Below are 22,103 nucleotides of genomic sequence, written 5' to 3' on the forward strand. Positions count from 1 at the left end.
GGTGGAGCGGGGGAATTCTGATTTAGCACCAGCACTGACGCCACTCACCTGCCTGAGCTAGAACGGCGCATTCTTGACGGGGCACCCACGCTGTTTGTCTCCCCCGCTGCCCTGACGACATCGAGGGCCGCGGTGGGGGGAGACTACAGCTCCCGTGAGCCTCCACTGCCACGCCCCCTTCCAGGAGATTGCGCGCCCGGAGGCGCTTTAAAATCGGCGGCTCCCTCGGTGGAGCGGGGGAATTCTGATTTAGCACCAGCACTGACGCCACTCACCTGCCTGAGCTAGAACGGCGCATTCTTGACGGGGCACCCACGCTGTTTGTCTCCCCCGCTGCCCTGACGACATCGAGGGCCGCGGTGGGGGGAGACTACAGCTCCCGTGAGCCTCCACTGCCACGCCCCCTTCCAGGAGATTGCGCGCCCGGAGGCGCTTTAAAATCGGCGGCTCCCTCCGCGACGCGGGACGCGCGCGGGCGGGCCGTCTGTGGCCGTCCGGGGTCGCTGGAGGTCGGGCCGGGCAATCCCTCTTGGCCCATTCCATGTTGGTGCCCAATCGGAAGTCATCGCCAAGTTCGTGAGTAAAGCACACGCTGTGCATGGGATTTAACTTTCTATTGCTGCCTAGTACACTCAAAACACTTATCGGAAAATGGGGAAAAAAGCCCCACCTGCGCATAAACCGAGTCGTAAGCAACTAACATCTCCCTCAACTGTTATTGCTCCCACCCAGCTGCCTAGTTTGACCGCAATTGATAAAATGCTGCAGAGGACGATTGGCGTTGTGGCTTCTGCCATCCAAAACACCGAAAGACGCCTCTCGCTCCCACCAAGCATGCAATTACCTTTGCTGCAGGACAATACATTGGATTCCCTGGTGGCCACATCGGACATAACCTCCTATGCGGGGCTACCAGGCACCAATTTAAATGCGAATTGTATAATCCTGGACAGTGTATCCCCTAATCATCGCACCATGGAAAATAGACTATCACAAACACCGTCCATGTCACGATTAAGTGTTAATAGAATTACTGATACTTCCCTAACTAATGAGCAGGAAGGGATAGAACTATGCTTAGACACGGACGTATCAACCACAGATAAAGAAAAAAGTGATAGTACACCAGCACGAACTAGGGGTCAAAAAGCAAGAAAACAAAAAGCAAAGCGGAAACAGAAACACCTAGAGTCACTAGCAGACAAACGTAGAGATAATGGTGGACGCCCTCAATTGAGTAGGCCTCTTTCTCCTGTAGTACAAAACCATATCCAAAGTGAGGTGCACTCGGGCAAAAATAACGAACAAAGCTCATTAAATAATGCAATGCTGGGCAATGAAGATTTTTGGGGGAGACTGGAGACCTTAATAACTACTCTATTAGGACCTTTTAGCCAACAAATCCTTAACATTGACAAGAGGTTGAAGGCATTAGATGACCATGTGTTGAAATTAGGCACAGGGTGTAACTCTACAATTTCATCACACCATGTTGCATCTAACACTAATATACAAAAATCACAACACATTACGGCCAACAAGAAAAGTGCAGTGGAGACCAATGCCACTCCCTCTACATCTAAACTGAGTAGAAATAAAGGTCAACCAAACACAGAATGCTTAGCCAAACAAGCATTAGACACCAAAACAGCTACAACAGTTAGTTCGGGAGGAAGGGAGAAACCTACTGACACAAATAATAGGTCAGCAACGAGGCAAGTGCAGGATGCTAACCAAAACCACCTAGCAGATAAGCCCGACATAATTGAAGTGACTAATAAAAGAAAGATCCCGGCCCGCATTAGCTTGCCCCCAGATTGCGGACCATATGTTTTGATTTTAGCCAATGTCCCAAAATTGGAGGAAACCAAAGAGGAAAATTACACAAGCCTAAGAAATAGAACTCTCCATTGGCTTTCTGCAAACTGTAATTTCCCTATGGAAGGAGTAGGAGAAATCATCCATACACAGAGAGTAGGGTGGGTGGGCCCATTGAGGAAAAATTTTGAAGGAGATTGCATCATTATAAATTTTAGATCTCCACAATGGGTGCAATCCACACTCTCAAAAGCCCCACCGCCCTCACCCTGGGAATTTAACACTACTCTGCTTCCCCTTGGGTACTTTTATAGACATTTAATCGACCTTCATTCTAACCCTGGGATTAACTTTTTAACAGATCAACCGGGCATGAATCGTAACATTGCCAATGGCTATGAACACCCTTACCAAGAGTTTAATACTAATTTTAGGAACGGTCGTTCATTAGGCCATCGGATTATACCCCCACCATATCAACCCCCATATTTACCTCTTCCCACCCCCTCCTATCCTAATCCAAGGGAGAGACCTTATGTAAGGCCTAAACAAAATTTTTACATGCCCCAGAACGAGCCAAGGTATATATACAATATACCAACGCACAATCGTTTTGAACATGTTCTCTCCAACCTGGAATGTCAAGACTGACTGGGGAAAAGAAATAGGGGGAGTGAGGTTGCACAAATTATTGCTAAGGAAAATCCCTCAGATGTACAACGCAATGAGACTGCGACAATGGTACCACGCACTGTTTTGACTATGTCCCCAATTACACTTGAGAACATAACTACTCCATCAATACAACCTAAGCAGTCTAGTGGCTATAATACTTCTTGTGCCCTAAAACGCTCCAAATTGTCCATCCTTAGTTGGAACGTTGCTGGGTTGGAACCAAGATTGCTTGACCCTCAATGGATCAAGCTATTGGATAACAAAGATATCGTTATGTTCCAGGAGACATGGGCTGTCAGCAACTTATTTATTGAGGGTTACCATTGTTTTAGTATAACCTCAAAGAAGCCTATTTTTGGCCGCGCAGTAGGAGGATTATTTATAGGTGTCAGTATATTGGTGGGAGGCACCATTAAGGACTTATCAGAAGGAAATCCGAACATTCAGGTCCTTGAGTTGAAGTTTAAACTTAAACCCAGGATTTTTATAATTAATTTTTATAATAACGATTTTTACTCCACACCCAACACAAACTATATAGCCCTCTCTAAGACTCTAAGAAAACTGGAAACAAACTTGGAATCAGAGGGGGGGACAGGGATTTTAATCGCCGGAGATTTTAATGCTAAATTATCAAAGAAGTCTTGGACCGAGGACACTAATAAAATCACGGACCAAGCTGAAAAAAGGGGGCTTGAAATAGCAAAATTATTGAATGAACACAACCTTGAGAATGCCATGGAAGTATCTTTTACATCTGACATGGACTATGTCCCCACGTTTAGGGGGCGCGATTGTTGCTCTACCATTGATTTTATCTTTATGTCCCCCGATTTGCTGGACCGTGTATTGGAATCTAAGGTGATAAAAACATCTTTTGGTGATCATAACCCCCTCACAGTTTCTTTGCACTTAGGCTCCCGCCCTGTATATCTGAAATCTATCGGTGCAAGAGACATTACACCATCAGGTGACGGTCTGCGGCTGAAATGGAGGGGGATTGACAGCGGAGCTATTTTAGAAAATGTGCAGAACAATCATGTTGAACTAATTAATTCTTGTCTATTTCCAAATGGAGATAATAATAGAATAATCTCTGACTTTGGCAAATTGTGTCTAGTGATCAAAAAATTGTTGTTAGTCCCACTACCAAAAATAGTGAAAGAACCGAGATGGTTTGACTCGACCTGTTCTAAGGCAAACAGGGATCTACGCAAAGCATTGTCTACTAATCCAAGGTGTATATTGGAGGTACAGATGGCCAGGAAGAATTACAAACTAAAAACTACTGAAAGGAAGGCCGCGCTGCTGGTAGAACAGTGGGAAGCATTGGTCGCGAGTGCAAATTTGAAGAGCAGCGGCCCCTTCTGGTCAGCCGTTAGGAAGACGCGTGATATGGGGAAACAATTGTCCCCAATTAGCTGCAACATTTCTAGTAGTAGTTGGGAGGCCCATTTTGCTAAAATATATGCTACCCCCTCTAAGGAAGTAATTATTCCTTTTATGAGGGTGACATGCAATCTCAAGATTGACCTCCCCGAGATAGTCACAGCCATTAAAGAAAGCCTTGGTAACAAGGCCCCTGGCCCCGATGGGCTTCCTATAGATATTATTAAGTATAACACGGATTTATGGGCACCAATTCTCCTTAACGTTTTCAACAGTCTACCTATGGCGCCAATGCCTGATACTTGGGCGACTAGCACCATAGTTCCCATTTTTAAGAAGGGAGATAGGTCAGACCCAGCCAACTATCGTCCAATCTCGCTACTGGACAATACCTTAAAAATCCTTGGACGAGTTATTTACAATAGGATGATAGAGTGGACTGAAGACACTGACCTATTGGATCCGTGTCAGCTGGGATTCAGGAGTGGCGTAGGCACAGTGGAGCAATGCTTAAATTTGAAATTGATTATCGATAAGTACAATGTTGCCCGCTCTAGTCCAATTTACCTTGCATTTATGGATCTTTCATCTGCATTCGATCTAGTTAACAGATCCAAATTATGGCTCATGCTTTCTGACTATGGTCTGGACGCAAGTCTTGTTAATTTTTTGGCCTACCTCCACACGGACCTTAAAGCACAAGTTAGGATCGGGTCTGGTGGCGATGTGTCCGGACCCATAAAAATAGGTAGGGGGGTGAGGCAGGGGTGCGTTTTGGCACCCCTGCTATTTATTATCTATATTAATGGTCTTGCCAAAGCCCTGAGACAAGTGACAAGAGATGTACCAATTATCCAGGGGAATCAACTACCAGTTTTATTATACGCAGATGATGCGGTCATTATGGGCCGCACCCCTAATGCTCTTCGTTCGCTCATTAGAGCATTCGTCCAGCATATGGAGGCACTCGATCTGCGTGTGAATTTTAAAAAATCTTTTATCATGTCTAGCGGACCCGGGAAAAGGAAGCTCAATACGATAAACGTAGGCTCGGACAAATTAGAATCCGTAACCTCCTTCCCATACCTAGGAATGGTTTTCGCTGCGAACGGCTCATGGAGTGGGCATGCTGCCCACGCCATGGGCAAGTTCTCGAAAGCCACCAATTCTATATTGAGCCTCCAACGCCCGAAGAAAATAGGTGCCACTAGGGCTATTTTAAAATTTTTTAAATTACAGTGCATTCCTGTGGCAACATATGGGGCTGAGGTCTGGGGTTCAGGGAGAAATTCAGGGATTCAACGGGAGGAAAATCGTTTCTGTAGAAAAATATTGGGTGCTCCCTTTTCAGCCTCTGAATTAATTTGCCACAAAGAACTAAATCTCCCCTATGTATGCGATTTTATCAGAGCCAGACCAGCCCTATTTTGGATTAGGATTTGGACAAATAACTTTGCGACCTTAACCAAAAGTATTATACTGGACTGCCTAAAATGTGATCACTATATGTCCATACCCTGGTTAGCTGAGGTCTCTAAAACCTTATGTGCAGTGGATAAAGGCAATCTTTTCTCAGAACCCACAGGAATTGAGATGAATGATAAAGTCATAGTCAAACAAGCACTTTATGCACTTTTTAACTCAGAAAGACTGGGGAAGGAACTATCTAAATCTTCTGTTGCTACATACATGGGGTATGACTTGTGTAGACACCCACTACCATCTTATTTAACTCTCCCCATGTCCAATTGGGAACGATCGCTGCTCTTTCGTTTAAGGGCAGGTTCTGTAAAAACTTTGTTGGCTTTCCCTTTGGGGTATCATCACACAGTAGAATACAATCCTTGCCCATGTGATGGAATTAGCAAACAGAATGACATCCATTTCTTATTCTTCTGTAAATTTTATCAAAAATATATTAACTGGTTTTTAACTCCCTATTTTAGGAAATTAAGACCTCTTACACTGGGGGAATCATGCTCACTTTTATTTTCCCTGGATACTGATGAATTAATTTTTCGCACCAGCACTTTTCTGAGATTAATTGTACACGCACGTAAAACGATGGAAAATCCCTGAGAATTATTTATGTTAGTTGTATATTTGCAAATGAATTATTGTGATTGTGGTGTTTTTATGGATCATATTATTGTACAAATGTGTTGTTTTTCTTTGTTGTACTTTTATGGATTTTACGAAATTCGAATAAAGGTCTTTTGAATTTTGAATTTGAATATGCAGGGTGCATTGCAAAAAGTATCTAGAGAGCTGTGTGGTGCTGTTTAAGTATATGGATGTAAAAAGAAAAGATTAGATCAATTACGGGGTATATGTGTGGGCCCAATATAATGGGGAAATCCAGGCATGCACGGCACCGTATAAAAGACACAATGGGGGAGATGGAATATGTATTATGGCAGCATATGATGGGGCCATCCAAATTCAGGAAAACTTTCTTCACCGCAAGTGGGCTGCTGATATTGTACCTGCCGTTTCAGGGGCACCCCACCCTGGAAATTCTGCAAACTCCATCACAAATGTTCCAAATGCTCAGGAAGACATGCCCTTATCCAATGTTATAGGACAGGGGGACAATCTGGCTCATATGCAAGATAGTGGCAGCAGCAGTAAGGGAACACAGGAGTTCAGCAGCACGGGCAAGCGTCAGGTTTCTGGGGCGGTAGGGAGACACATGCATCTGATGGCAAGTGCTCGTACACCAATTACCTTGGAAAGGTTGGAATTCTGGCTGCAACAGAATGACATAAAGGAGAATGTGGAGTTACTGAGGGAGAGGTTCCATAGGGGATTCCAGCTGGGGTACGAGGGCCTGAGAGTGCGTAGATGGTCAACAATCTGAAATCAGTGAGTGTACACAGGCAGGTGGTGAGGGATAAGTTGCTTAAAGAAATTCAAGAGGGTAGGATGGCTGGACCATTAAATGAGTGGCCCATGCCTAATTTGATTGTGTCCCCAATTGGCAGCGTTACAAAAAAAGAAAAGGGGCTGTTCAGGCTCATACAGCATGGGAACCTCGGTGAATGACTTTGTCCTGGAAGATCAAGTCTCAATTACATACTCCTTAGTGGATGTGGTGCTCTCCCTGACGGAGAAATAAAGAAAAATAGTGGTCCCTCAGTCTGTATTAGCAGGGTATGTGTTGAGTGGAAGAATGGCCACAGGATGGGAAGCAGGGGAGGAGTAGCGTTGCCTTTTGGAGTTCTTTCCCCTGGTGGTGGCAGTAACTCCTGGGGGGATGTTGGTGGCACACAGGAGTTTGCTATTTCAAATTGATAACATGGCAGTGGCGCAGGTTATGAACCAGCAGTCTGCAAGAGATGCGGAGATGTTGAAGCTGCTAACGGTCTCTTTATTAAGATTCCTGAGGATCATATTGTGTTTTGGGCAACGTATGTGCCTGGGGTGGACAATGACATTGCAGGTGCCTTGTCCCATTTACAGTGGGAGAGATTCCGTGAGCTGGCCAAGGAGGCAGACAGGGACTGGACTCAGATGTCACCGGAGCTTTGGAAAGTAGACAACACAGGATGCTCCGACTGGAGGTAGGATCATGGGCAGTGTCTACTAGGAAGTCTTATGTGCTGGCCTGGAAGACATTTTTTAGATGGGGGAGAGAGGACGTGGTGTAGTTAATTTTTTCACTAATTGAGAAAGATCTTTCGAGGATCACAATATCAGGGAAACTGGCAGGCATCGCGTTCATGGGGAAACTTTTTGGGGTTAGACGCCAAATGCAGGAAAGCTAGTGAGAAGGATGTTTGAAGTTTGGGCCAGGGAAGAAGGATGCAAGGGTCCAATTAGGAGGCCACTGACTTGGGTTTTGTTTTGTGATGTACTCTTCTGCTTGCCAGCAATCTGTAGGGGGGGGGGGGGGAGGACGAATCTGTGTTGTTTTCTAAGTTGATGAGATAGATATTTTTGGGAGCTTTTCATGTGCCTGAGCTTTTAGGCACTTAGGGGACTAGGGGTTTGCTATGGGAAGAAGGGAGGCACTTAGGTTCAGAGCTTGAAGTCTTGTTACACAGGCCAAAAACAGATCAGAAGGGGAAGGGTAGGACGGTTTTGCTTTGGGAGTATCAAGTGGACAGACTTTGCCTGGTGAAGTGAGACATCTCCCTACGAGGGAGCACCAGGGCTACTGTAGGTCCAGTTTTCACACATAAGTATGGCAGGTTGGTGATAGCATTTCAGCTTTTAGCCATCCTTGGCACAGCACTTACTCCTTTGGGAGTTGAGGGAAGAGGCTATGGAATGCATATATCCTTTAGGATGGGAATGGCCACAGAAGCGCAGTAGGAGGTGTTGGGGTCGGGAGAATAACATGGGGCTGGGCAGGTGGCCCTTTGAATATTTCCGGCGGTATGTAAGGAGGGGAAGGGGATTGTTAAGCCATTATCATATTCTCACTTGCTGTTACTGTGTTTCAGGTTCGGTTCCTAGCCCGGAGGCAGCTGGTTTATCCATATGGATTGTGGATCACTCATTCATAAAATGGGCGGAGAGATAAGTGTGGCAGAGGAATCATGAGGCGAACTTGGGACTGGATCTCAACCTGTTCAAATTGTGTTGGCATGGTACTGGAGGCATGCGCTGGAAAGAAGTGTTGTCCTGCTTCAGCAAGCTTCTAGTAGGATGTAGGTGTCAGGATGTACTAGTCCTGCATGTTGGTGAGAAAGACTTGGTAGTGGAGAAGGGGTTAGCATTGATGAGGTCAATAAAGGAGGACATAAAAGAGATAAAGCAACAGTGGTCAGGGTGTTATGTCGTTTGAATTGAGCTTTTTCCTAGTATGGCTGGGCCGGGCTATCAAGCGGGCAGCAATCGACAGGGCCAGGAGGAAAATTAACAAGGAAATGAGGGCCTTTTGTAGGGATTTCGACATTGGTAGGAAAGAGCATGCCGACCTGCGATACAACAATGTTGAGTTTTGCAGGAGGGACGGGGTCCACTTGTTTCATTATGGCATGAAGTTATACTTATTGCAGCATAGGGAGGTTTTGGCCTCAACGTTAAACCTTCACCTTTGAGCGTCAGGTGGCAGAAAAAGTCCAGTAAGGGTCTTTTTCCGGGTGATGGTTGGTGGAGAAGTTGCCAGGAGTTTCAGCAAATTTTATTGTTGTTGAAAGCGGTTAGCCAGGCTGAAAGGGAACGGGTGGCCAAACTCACGACGAACAAGGTAGGAAGTTTAAGGATCATTAGGACGTTAAATTAGTTAGCGGTTACAAGTTGCAGTAAAACTCTATGAGAGGTTAAAGGTCTCAATTGCTGAAGCTCAACCCAGGAGGAGGTAGAGACTTGCAGGGTTACATTTTGTGGGCACGGAGGGACATTTTGCTGGGGGGATTATCATAGTTTTGTAAGGCGAAAGGTCCAGGGATTAAATGTAAATAAAAGCAGCCTTTTTCACACAAAAGCTGATGTCAGTGCTACTGGGTTTTTGGCTGGTTTTGGGCTATTTTTTACCCCCCCCCCCCCCAGAACTGGCAATGTCACGCACCAGTCACCATTTTGTTTGAAGGGGACACAGTGGCTGGTGTTAGCAGGTAGCTTTTTTTTACCACCTTTCCACTCCTTTTATCAGTGGCTCCTTGACGTGATATCTGGCGGTTTGCCTTTATTAAGCTGGTGATCAGTGTAACAGGTGCTCAGGGGGTAAACAAGTATGTTGTCATCAGCTTGAAGCAGGTGTAAAGGTGGTTGACTGAGAAGTTGCGAGAAGTTTTAGCATATTTTATTGTTGTTGACAGGGGTAAGCTAGGCTGAAAGGGAATGGGTGGACAAGTTCACTCCTGGCCGAAGCAGAAAGTTTAATGGTCATTAGGAAGTTAAATTAGTTAGAGGTTAATAGTCCCAGTAAAACTGTATGGGAGGTTAAAGGGCAGAAGATCAGTTCAGGAGGAGGTAGTGCCTTGCAGGTTTAACTTTTGTGGTGGGGCATAGAACACATAGAGGCATGGGGTAGTTTAACATAGGTGAACATCTCTGTATAGTGAGGATTAGGATTGAAGCCAAAAGGCACAGGGATTAAATGAGATGTGCTCCTGTTTCAATAAAGCAGCCTTTTTCACACAAAAGCTGTTGTCATTGGTATGTGCTGTGCCCCCTCTTCCCCCAAAAGACCTTGTTGGGCTGTAACAGTGAGAACTTGCTTGGGCGCTATGTAATGGAACACAGCACCACTTTAAACTACCCACTCATCTGCTACTGGATTGTGGCAGCAGCCACTGAACGCGTCTGAAATGACTCAAGAAGGTAAAGACGATGTGATGATCACGTGAACCTAATTTCATTCTCAACCTTACAGCTTCACATGCTGTGCCTGCAAAACACAAGAGCGAAGAAGCTGATGCGATGAGAGCCTAAAGCTGACGTCTACCACTCCACTTCTAACCACATGGGTGAAGGAGCACACTGTCATGGATGGACCATAAAGAACACGTGGAGGGAGGTTGAACTAATTTATTTATTTCTACCCTTAAAAAGGGGTAGGAAATGTAATTAGGCGTTCCAAAGTACAGAATTTACATGAGTTTTAGTGTACATGGAAGTACAATGCACACATGGAAGAAATTTTTCAAAAATTACATCTTCTCCCATGCCAGGTTGAACTTAAGGCAGTTAAGAGGTAAGTCCAGGGTGTGTGCAAAAACATGTGCATCCCTTTGTCAATTATGCACACAACTGCTCCTGCCTCCTACTAGGCATTCCGCAGCTAATGTTTCATGTGCCCCAACTGGACAAAATTTGTTGCACACTTGCAAGATATTTCCCAAAGCGAAACACGTTTTTGACTTGTGTTATGTGAAAAAAGCACACTTTAACGTTATACAAAAGCATTACTTAAATTTCCATTCACTGTGATTCTTTGGGTGCTGATCTTCGATGCACCTGACCGGCGCTTTACCAAAATATACTCCACAGGGCATCTTTTAAAAAAAAAAGATGAAGGGGAAGATTTACAAGTCCCTTGCACCACTTTTGCGTCATTTTTCTCATGTTAAAAATGGCGCAAATGTGGCACAAGGGGCTTGTAAATTTGCTCCATAGAGTTTTATAAAGTTCTCTAAACATGGGTTATGCAGTTCGCGAACCCGAAGGGTTTGCTGTGTGGAGCATGTTTGTGGCAAAGAAGAAGCAACTCGTTTTCAATTTCCTTTGAATGCTAGTTTGTTCTTTTACAAACCCAACTGGACAGTTTCATCTCTCAAATATAGTAACAAAAGAATGCCTAGCCTCGATCTTGTAGGGAAGTTTCAACCAGCTCGCATTTCTCAGTTATGTCAATGAGTAGTACATTCGCGCTAGACTATTTTCTTTGCATCATGGTATTATAGTCCCCTTTAAAACTATTGGAAATTCAGGACAAAGACCAGAAAGCAAAGAAAACAAGCATTTGCAATGCAATCGGTCACGCATTTGTGAAAGTTAGAGCAATTGCCATTTTAAATGATAATGTTTTTTACTTCTGTTTTGCAGTGAAGTATTGCAACTCGTAAAGCAGATGACTTTGGAATTGGTGAACTAAGTTTGAGTTTTAAGATTGATTAACCACCCTGTGTTTTATGCAAATTAAATGCTTTTTTCCTATAAACGAGTATTGCGCAAAAGGTTCATAAAACCAAAAAAGAAACAAAGAAGCAAAACAGCGACAGTGAAGTCATCCACTGACTGTTTAGGAAGAATAGGGGCTGCAGAGGGTCGTTAGAGAGCTTGAACTAGAGGGCGGGTGAGAAAACACTGACGCATATGTCGACACACAGCTTATTGAACGCACAGTGCGTGCCGGAGTGTGATAAGGATGATAATCTGAAAGAAAAAAAAAAAGGACGGCCGGAACAAAGTAAGGAAGGAAAGACGAATGGAAAGAAGGGAAGGAAAGAACGGAAAGAAGGAGAGGAAAGGAATGAAAGAAGGAATGAGAAAGAAGAGGAAAGAAGAAGAAAAGGAAGGAAAGAAGAAGGAAAAAGAAGAAAGAAGAAGGAAGAGGAAAGAAGAAACAAAAGAAGGAAGATGAAAGAAGAAGAAGAAGAAAAAGAAGAAGAAGGAAGAGGAAGAGGAAGAAAGAAGAAGAGGAAGAAAGAACAAGAGGGATGAAGGAAGGAAGGAAGGAGGGAGGGAAGGGAATGAAGGAAGGAAGGAAGGAAGGAAGGAAGGAAGGAAGGAAGTATATCTTATCCTGTCTTTTAGTGCCCCATGCTGTCTATCTGTTCAGCTGTTGGTCTGGAATACATAAAGGACAGCATGGAGAGTCACTAACAAGAGGCATCATTTTCTGTTTTATTTCCACTTTTAAAAATAAATACAGACAGGAAATACATTGTTTTCTGTCTGTATTTATCTGTAAAAATCAGTAAAAACAGAACACTGGGAGCCTTAATTATGTTTTTAAATTAAAGCCCCGTCTGATGTAGCAGCTACAAAGGTAAGTAGGTGGGAAAGAGGCACTCGGCCCAGAGATGGGTCTTTTTGACAGCTGTGCTGTAGTATTGGGTGCCAGAGCATGGGGCTGTGCTAAGATGGGGTGGAAAATGTACCTCGTCTCTTTTCAGACTCACCTCCACTATCTTCTCACATTGGGTGCCTTTTCCAGCACCATGCCCGCCCATGACGAACTCCACCAGAGGCTTCATGACGGAGCTTAGGACACAGCGGAGATTGGGATGAATGCAGGAAAGTGAGCAGAGGACACTGTAGAACATGCAGAGTATGGTGAAAGTGGCGCGGTACACCCGGCCTCCGAGGAGCCAGAAGAAAGACTGCTATGTCTACACTGCTTTGAGTCTGCCACCAGGACAGAACTAAGTAAAGGTGTAATAGGAAGTCTGATACAAATATTTTATCCTTCCACCACGTGTTACTACTTGTCACCACATATTTTTCAAAACACAGTAGATAGAAATTAATTCATAATAAAAACTACCCGTTTAAACATCAACAAAAAATGGCCACCACCTTTCGAAGGTCTATTAAAGAACATTCCACAGCCATCTTTCAGTCAGCCATTTTGGGACGAGGCGATTTCTACCCCACTCCCACAGATCGCTGTGTTACAAGGAGATTGTGGCATTTCGTCATAGTGAAGAGAGCAAGAATTTTAATTTAGCATTGATCGAGGGTTTGTAATCAATATTAGAAAATACATCTGCGAGTTACAACTTCCGTCTGTTTTTAATGTGAGTGATTGCTTTAAAAAGCTCTACACTGGAGCTAGAGCTTGATTTTACTACTATAGTCAAATGGTAACTGGAAAGTTAAGAATGTGCCTTAACTGCTAGACTGACTTTGAAGCTGGGGAACTAGGTTTGAGTCTGGTGGAAGGCTCAGACATCGTATGATTTTGGCAAATCACTCAATCTCCCCATGCCTAAAAATCAATGTGTCCCTCCGTAATGCAACTGGTGCTCATGTAAAGCGCTCCAATACCTTCAGGTAGAGTTTGCGCTATAAAACTGCAAAAAGAAACAAGCATTTACAATGCAATGGTCTCTGCATTGTTAAAGTTAGAGCTATTGGCATTGCTCATGACATTATTTTTGTTTATGTTTTTAAAACATTTAAAGAAACGGCATTGTTATTTACAATGTAAATAGCTTAATCTATCTCAAATGCGAGACCTATTGCATTTGCACCCACACACAGAGCCACACACACAAAGCCACCCACACACACAGAGCCACCCACACAGAGCCACCTACACAGAGCTATTCACATAGAGCAACCCACACATGCTGCTGCTGTGTCACAGATAATAAAGTGTCATATTGTTTCCTGGCACTATGACTGTTGTGAGAGGAAATTCACCTTGTGCACAGTGTGGGAATACGTGATCCACTTGTCAAAGGGACACCGTTTTAAGATTGTTTGGGAACATTTTACTGTGAACAAATGAACATTATTATTGAAAGATGTATTAGATTAATTTTGCTTTAAAAATAAAAATAAGGTATTGCTGACTAAGATAGCTAGCGAACATCCTTTTTCCACGCAAATGCGGGCCCTGTTACACGTTCCCCCAAAGTGTATGGTTTTGAGTTCCTCCCCCTTAACTGGTACTGGCACTTCGGAAACCGCCACACGGTTTTGGTGGCTGGAGAGGGGTGGGGGGGGGGAGTGTTGCTCTCTGATCTGTACTCGCTTTTAGCCCCTAGGTGACTAGGTGACCAAACTTGGTGGCTTAAACTGAACCCAGCTCTTCTATGAGAGGATAGACGCCATTGCACGAGGAGCGAGACACGCCTGTCAGTGGGGCTGACCCCCACGGGCGAGGCCTGGCGAGGACCAGCAGGAACCGAGAGAGAGATTGAAAGTGGAGGGGATGAGGTCAGTCGGCTAGACTGCCGACTTTGGTGTTGGAAACCAGGGTTTGAGCCTCGGGGTCGCGTCCACATCCTGTGATTCTGGGCAAATCACTTAATCTCCCCGTGCCTGAATGTGTAATGTAAATACGGTGCTCGTGTAAAGCGCTCCAATACCTTCGGGTAGAGTTTGCGGGATATAAATAAGCAACAAAAAAAAACAAAAAAAAAAGTGGAAGATGTCTGGGGAATGTGTGGACGACGGGGAAGCGGTCAGGCTGGGAGGGAGGGTAACAGAGCAGGGGCGACTGGGGACGGTGGAGAGAGGCTGGGAAGAGGATGGGAGAGAGACCTGTGGACTGCGGAGAGAGGATGTGGGAGAGATCTGAGGTCTGTGGACTGAGGCAGAAGACGAGGGGCTGAGTAGACAGACACCGAGTGAGATGTGAAAGAGGTCGACAGGCTCCGGAGGTGCGAGTCGGGGCGGAAGATCTGCCTACTGTGGAGCGAGAATGGAAGGGAGAGATCTGCGGTCTGTGAGCAGAGGCAGATGATGGGCTGAGAGAGATCCTGAGTGAGAAGAGAGACCTGCGGGCTCCGTAGTGGCTTGTCAGGGGAGGGAATGAGATCTGTGGACTGTGGAGAGAGGCTGAGAAGAGGATGGATGAGAGATCTGTGGTCTGAGCACAGAGTTAGTGAGAAGAGGCTGGAAAGGAGATCAGGAGGATCCCATTGAAGAGGATGGGAGGGAGATCTGCTGTGGGCAGTGAGGGGAGATGAGTACAGAGTTAGTGAGAAGAGAGGCTACCAGAGAACAGAAGGCGGGAAGGTCTGGGGTCTGCCGAGGGACGGAAAAGGGTGTGTGACTGGGAACTGCAAATTGTGGACAATAGAAGGGGTGGCCTGAGGACAGTGGATGGAGGAAGCCGCCATACTGGGAGCGCGGTACTGCACTTCAGAGAATGGGCGGCTGGCAGGCGGCTCTGGCTGGGCTGGCGGTGGCTGGGCTGGCGCTGCTGGTCCTCATGTTGCTGCCGGCGGGGCGGGCTGCGCACCTCCCATTGCCACATTTCGCGAGGCTCCGGGGGGCTCCGCCACGTCCCACATCCAGAGGCGGCAGCGGGGAGGGGGCGCGGGGGCCGCTCCAGCCTCTCCTGCCCCCGGGGCGCGTCCTGCTGGGGAGTTCAGCTCAAAGTGGGTGCCGGGGCGGGAGCACAAAGGACGGTGATCCGGGGGTCTCAGCGGTGCATCTTCGGCGGGCTGCTGCTGGTGGAAGCCGGTTGCTTGCTTCGAGGGCCGTGGTGCATGGCCTGAGTAAATTAGTCAAAGGCGCATGAAAAGTGACTGGAAATAAGGGATTGGTAATGGGCTGTAGATTACGGACACGATAGACCAATTCAAGGGACGCAGTTAATCGGTTGAGTGGAGACTAGCGTAGAACAGTTATGACACGGAGGAGTAGAACAAGCGCAGCCTTTGGTAGCCGAGACCTAATAAACACGAGAACGTACCTGTAAAAAAAAAAAAAAAAAACACGCCCACCAGTGTAAAAGGGACGGGGCTTCAAAAAGAGAAAGAAGCGAAAAAACACGCCCCCGAATCCGAAAAAGACAGGGCTTGTTTCGCCAGACAAAGCTCTTCTCCAATGGCTGACCAGCATTTAAGAGGCCAGCCAATGGAGAAGAGGGGCGGGTCCAAGCCCCACTACTGAAAAACGTTAAATCTCGCAAGCGAGACTGCGCAAGCGCAGCCTTCGCTAGCCGAGACCTAAAAAGGGACTCATTCCTGTCAAAGAAATTCGATTTGTTAAATACAAAACAAGCCAAATGCCTTGCTTGTTCCTTGACGCACCCACAGCAACATTGACCTCAGCCACCAAGATTGACGGAAGCCATTGGTTCAAACCGCAAACTTCTAAAAAAAAATTATAATTAAAGCTAGGAGCAGGGAACATGAGCAGGAGATTAAAATAAGAGGCTGTGACAAAACAAAAAAGTAGTGCGCAATAGTAACGTATACATTCCATTGTGAACTAATGCATGTAACAGGGGCAGTCTTAGGGCATCACCAGATGAGAAAAATGAGTGACAAATAAAAGCTATTGACCAATGAAAAGAAAGGATTTTTCAAAAGCACATGAAGGGACCAATCAAAAGTGATGGGCGTGATCAATGCCCATACACCAGATACAGCATGTCTCGACAGACAGTGCATCTGCTACCTAGGCAGACCTTAAAAGTTGCATACTGCGAAGGAACAAGAAAATACACTAGATGAAGGAGAGTTACTGGGAATCTACTATTCTTTGTAGCAATGCTTGGCAAGGAAAAAGATTAAAACCAACTCAAGTATGATATTACAGTGAAAAGAAACCAAGTATATTCCTGGGTGAACTCTAGCTCAAGAATTACCATAATCTCCAAAGGCACCTACAACAAGTTGGAGACATTCCTGGAGCTTTTTTCAGATCAAGCTTGATGGTGTGTTAAAAGACCAACTGACATTCAAAGACCAGAGCATTGTCTCCCAAGAATTTGGTGTTGATTCTGAAGTAAATATTGTGGATAGACTGATCACCAAAACTTGAAACTGCTTATAAACCCTTGAAAGGCCTCATACTTTTTTTATTGTAATTTATTGGGATTATCCCAAAAAATAACTGTGAATTATGACATGGTAATGCGTCAGAATGGTACCATAAATCCAAAGCCAACAAAAACCAAAAGAAGAAAATCTTAGGATTTCACATGGACAAACTCAGTCAAGCCTCCCCAGTGTCAAGAAAATACGGTAAATAATATTGTGGCAGACTAAAGTCACATTCCAACATGGGTGACTCTCCCACACCAATGAACGCCTATAGGCGCTATGTAGAGAGTCAGCCACTATGCAGGAGTAATGCATATCACTACCGCGAATGCGGATAAAAGCGCACTGAAAAGGATCTAACTATGGAGAAAGAAACATAGCCCAAACCAATAAAAGAAAAAACATTTGCAACTGAATGCCAATGATCCCAATACCGAATTAGATATTCATAAAGGGCCCCCATAAGTCCTGTAGTTTATTGTTTAGTTTGTAGATCGGGCATTCGAATGTCGCCACTCATACACGTTGTCCAGTCAGTTAGAGGATGTTGGGATTGTACTGGACTTCTAAAGACATAAGATACCCAAAGTGGCAACACTTAGTGCAGTAGCTACCCACCGTAGAAGATACATGGTGAAAGTAGGAAGATTGGATACATCCTATAATAGGGCCACGTGGGTGTATAGTGGAACAGAAGTCTTCCAAAGAGTAATGACGGAATTGTTTGATGGTATTGATGGTATGCATGGTGTTAGAGCCCTTCAAGATGATGTTTTGATTTACAGTAAAACTACAGATTAGCATGTTGCAGTTTTTGGAGGGAGTGCTGTGTAAAATTCAGGAGAACGTCTTGACCTTACAAAAAGATAAATGCTAATTTTTCAGGTCTAGCGTTGAGCACCTTGCTTTTGTGCCTGCATATCCAAATCCCCACTACCAACAATAAGAGTGAAATTGTCACCTTTTTCAGTATGTGTGACTGTCACTCTAAATTTATTAAGAACTTTGCTGCTAAAACTGAACCAATGCATAAATTATCATCAGTATCCCACTACAAATATTTAGGAACTTTTCTTCACACTAGAAGCTCTTTTGTAAATCAGAAAGAGGCAGTACGGGCCAAATCCCTGTCACTTAGGGTCGCCTCAGCGAAACATTTGAAGCAACTACTCGGCCCAAGCCTAACCCCATTGCTAAAGGTGATGAAGGCAAAGATCACTGACTCCTTATCATACGGGCAGGAGATCATGATAGGCGCAATAAGCATGCTATTAAACAAATTAACCGTCAACGTTTTCAAACAAGCCTTATGTCAGCCAAGATCCTCATCGCCGGCCCAAGTCAGACTCGAACTCGGCCTTTTAGATCAACACGGCGTCGAGGCATGTGTGTTTATTAAGCTCTGCAATAGACTGCGCAACGAACGGGAGGGTAGCTTGGAGGCCAGACTTTGGAACGAAATACCGACCTGCCATTCCAGCCAAAAACATTGGCTCCATTTGGATCACTCCCTGCAGCTACTTGGATTCAAGGAATACTGGGAAACAAATCCATCTCAGCTGGTTCAAAAGGCTGTTATTAAGAGAAGCGTCCGGCTGTGGTCCTTTCATTCTGACAGGGCAATATTGTCCAGAAGGAAACATGCCTGGGCGGTTATCTCCAACTTCAAACCGGGGGTCGAATCATCTTATTTATCAAGCACGTTTTCACTTTTTTGGAAGATAAAGTTTATGGTCTTAAGGATGAGAAAATGGACTTTTTTAAAGCATTTGCCTGAATGGCGACGTTCCAGAGTCAGCATTAAATGCAGGGGGTGTGGCTACTACTCTGAAGCAATGGAGCACATAGCCTGCGCATGCCCCGCTTTGCTCAATGACAGAAGGATCTTATTGCAAGATGAATGGAATAAACTTGGAGCACAAACATGTCGACAGGCAATAATAGCTGCCCTGAATTCAGACAATACGAAGTTAAGCATTCGGTGCACAAAATTTGTCAACAGAGCGGCCAAGATGATGGGAAAAAAACAGCGCCGCAAATCTTCCTCAACGCGACAGCGCCGTTATGCTGCCCCACTTTCAATTGTTTTCTGCCAAACATTAACTGTTTACATTTTTATATACGAATTTTTGAAAGCGAAACCCTAGCTGCCCCTGCTATGAATTAAAAAAAAAAAAAGTGACGCTACGACTGTTCTGACAACTAAGGCTTTGAATGCCACAGGCAATTAATTAATACCGCGTCATTTTTATTACACCCCATTTTTTATTTTAGCTAGGTCTAGTATTAACTTGAGTCTTTTTAAAAACCTTGTGTTTTGTCCACACAAATTGCATGTTTAAAGAATGTTTTTAATGGTTTTACGTAATCACACAATAAAGCATTTTTGATTTGTAACAATGCTTAAATTAATTTTTGAAAAAAGATGTTGATTTCAGATGGTTTATGAGTGTGAACCAAGCTTGAGGAAATTGAGAAATGTTTTAGAAAAATCTCTGTTTCGCAAATCCTTTAACGGACACCTGCCTTGTGTTGTCACCACTGACACCAGCCAAATTGGTCTAGGAAGTTAAGTTATTAATATAGAATTTTAATAAAAACAAAAGGTCTTGGTTAACGCCAGACTTAATGGCAGACCTAAATAAGCACCTAATTCTTCTAGAAAGTCACAAAATTGCACCCATAGAATATGTCTTGCATTAATGCAGATTTACGGGTTTCAAGAATTCACAAGAATTTACACAAGAAGGCCAGGAATTTGTACTCCTATAAAATATATGTGAACTGCATTTTAGCACAAGCAAATATGCATGTGTAGATATGCTCATGCGAAAATCTGTTCAGCGGTAACAAGTTCACTTTCCCACCAACCACTTTTTTCACTCAACCCTGGAAGAAGTTTACTTCGGCCCATATCAGGAGTAAATTTCCAAATATTTTCTGAATGGGAAAATATTAAAGAAGAGCTAATGAAAGCCCATAAAACATGGAAGTTAGTAGGTTTACACAGATTCAAAGGGCATTTCAACCATGAGGAACTATTGCTCACCACTACCTCCAGCCCCAGTCTGCAGATCTGCAGAAACGTGGCAAAATATGGGAATTGCTAGTATTCAAACCCTACTATGGTATGATCTCTGGCAGAGAGGTTATTATCAGAGCTCTTATATAATGAGATTGCTGTCGTAATTTGTCACCGCACTACATGGCTCCAAAGGGAGAGTGTACTTTGTTACATGACAAGTAGATTAATGAAACAACCTGTCCCAAGGCAAGTAGATATTTTATTAAATTCCACACCCCTGTGTCTGTGTCAGCACCATTTCACAAAATAAACATGTAAAAAGCATTCAGTAAAAAAGACTCACAGATCGGTGAAATGGGAGAGAGAAACAGATATATGGGCTGGGGAAAAGGGAAGAGTTGGGCTGCAAATTGGGTGGGGCACTAGAACTTATCAGCGGAAGGCACGGACTAAGAACAGAGATCAGATTATTTAATGAAAAAGAGCATGATTAATAAATGGCACATGGCTGGGGAGGGGTCAGAGAAAAGTAGAAGTCAAGACATGAAGCATGCGCCCGTCACTTCTATTGTTTGATATATATATATATATTATCTACTGGCGGTCGCCAGTAGATAGTTATAGTTAGGACCGTGTTTCCATAGGAAATCCGCAACATTCTACTTGGAAGAACTTTGGCGCCGATTGACGAATCCTCGCGAAATTCTCAAAATAGGTGGGGCGCTCCGCTCCGCTCCTTCCCTGAAAGTCTCGGGGGGATTCGTCAAGTGGGGGCTGAGAAAAAGGGGGGGTCCCAAAACGCGTTTTCCCCATGCATTTTTCCATAGGACCTTTAGTCCGAGCTACAGCCCGAACGGCTGAACAGAATTACTTGAAATTTGGCAGAGAGGTAGCCCTCAGGTCAGGGATGTGCCTTTTGAAGGTCTCGTGTAAATCTGTTCAGTATTTCCTGAGAAAATAGCATTTAAGTCAATATATATATCTATAGGCGCGCTCCGAGCGCGTACCGTAAGCTTATCGTACGCGCTCGCCGCCGTGCGCAATTCTGATGGACAGGGTGGACAGTTCCTGACCCCCTAGCCTTTGTCAGGGGGTCCCAGAAGGACCCCCAAGAGCAAAAATTAATTTTAATTTTTTTTTGAAAAATCGCGGAATGCGCGTAGCGTACGCGCACGGCGTAAACGGAAAAATTCCGCGAGAAAAATTCCGCGAACTTCGCGTAACTATTCCGCGATTACGCGTACCGTACGCGCACGGCAAAATTTTTTTTTCAAAAAGGAAAGCTTAAAAAAAAATAAAAAAAATTGTGAGGTAAGGTTGGCTCTTAAAAGAGCCGTTGGGTTAATACAGGGATAGAGGAAAGAAAGAATGGGAATATTATGAACGTCTACAAACGTGCTGGTCTATCTTATTGTTAATAAGGGAAACACTGGTCTCCCCAAAAACAATAAGACCACAACACGTTGTACACCTCATTGAAACCCTCCGAAATCGAGGGTTAATGTCCAGAGGAGCTGAAGAAGGTGATGCTCCCACCTCAGAGGAAGGGCTCAGCTGAGCTGCCGATGATGTACTCGGCTGAGCTTCTGAGGTTGGGCTCCGGTGACTTACTGAAGAGTTTTCTTCAGTATGTCGAGCAAAGGTCCTGGGATGTTTATCCCTAAGGTGTCTCATCATAGAGTGATTTCCAAAGGAATACTTCTTCCTTGGACCTCCTCTAGATAAAACATGCTCACAAAGTCTGCAAGTGACCAATGGAGCATTGACCTTTTTCTGCCCCTCTGGAAAAGTAAAATACTCCCACACAAAAGAATCCTTTTGTTTCCTCCTTCTCTGTCTGATGATGGTGCTGCTAGGCTCACTCTCAGAAGAGGTCTGCTGCTCTGCCATTGTATCTCAATGTCAATTCAGCTCCTTCTCCTAGGGGATCTCAAGCAGTAATGAGGGGAATGGGTGTGGTGTGGGAAGTTTCTGGAACTGAAAGTAGTTTCAACCAATGAAAAGTGTTCTTTGTGGATCACATGACCTACCGTGCGCGCTCCGTAAGGTTACGGTACGCGCTCGTAAACAAGTACGCATGCGCAAACGTGACGCTTACGGAGCGCGTACGTAAGACGCACTCGCGCATGCGCATTACACGCCCCTGCGTAACCGCGACGTTGCTTCCGCGCAACGCGCATGCGTGTACACGTTCGTCACGTACGTATCACGTAAGCGCACTGTACTTATGATGTACGGAGCGCGTAGCGTCAGCTTACCGTACGCGCATCGATCACGTAAGCGCACCGTAC

At 44.7% G+C, this 22,103-nt stretch overlaps 2 long non-coding RNA genes across 2 annotated transcripts in view; one reads left to right on the forward strand and one right to left on the reverse strand.

Annotated features, from left to right (window-relative positions):
* Positions 1 to 9,778, forward strand: part of LOC146866675 (uncharacterized) — a 119,185-nt gene extending 109,407 nt beyond the window's left edge. The window contains exons 3-4 of the long non-coding RNA XR_014960442.1: positions 7,345 to 7,445; positions 8,331 to 9,778. This is a non-coding gene — a long non-coding RNA (uncharacterized LOC146866675). The remainder of the gene's footprint in view (positions 1 to 7,344; positions 7,446 to 8,330) is intronic.
* LOC146866676 (uncharacterized) overlaps positions 1 to 22,103 on the reverse strand; it is a 321,576-nt gene that overhangs the window by 93,691 nt on the left and 205,782 nt on the right. The window lies entirely within an intron of this gene.

The sequence above is a fragment of the Triturus cristatus genome, chromosome 1_2, assembly GCF_964204655.1.
Source record: "Triturus cristatus chromosome 1_2, aTriCri1.1, whole genome shotgun sequence".
Classification (NCBI taxonomy): Eukaryota; Metazoa; Chordata; class Amphibia; order Caudata; family Salamandridae; genus Triturus; species Triturus cristatus.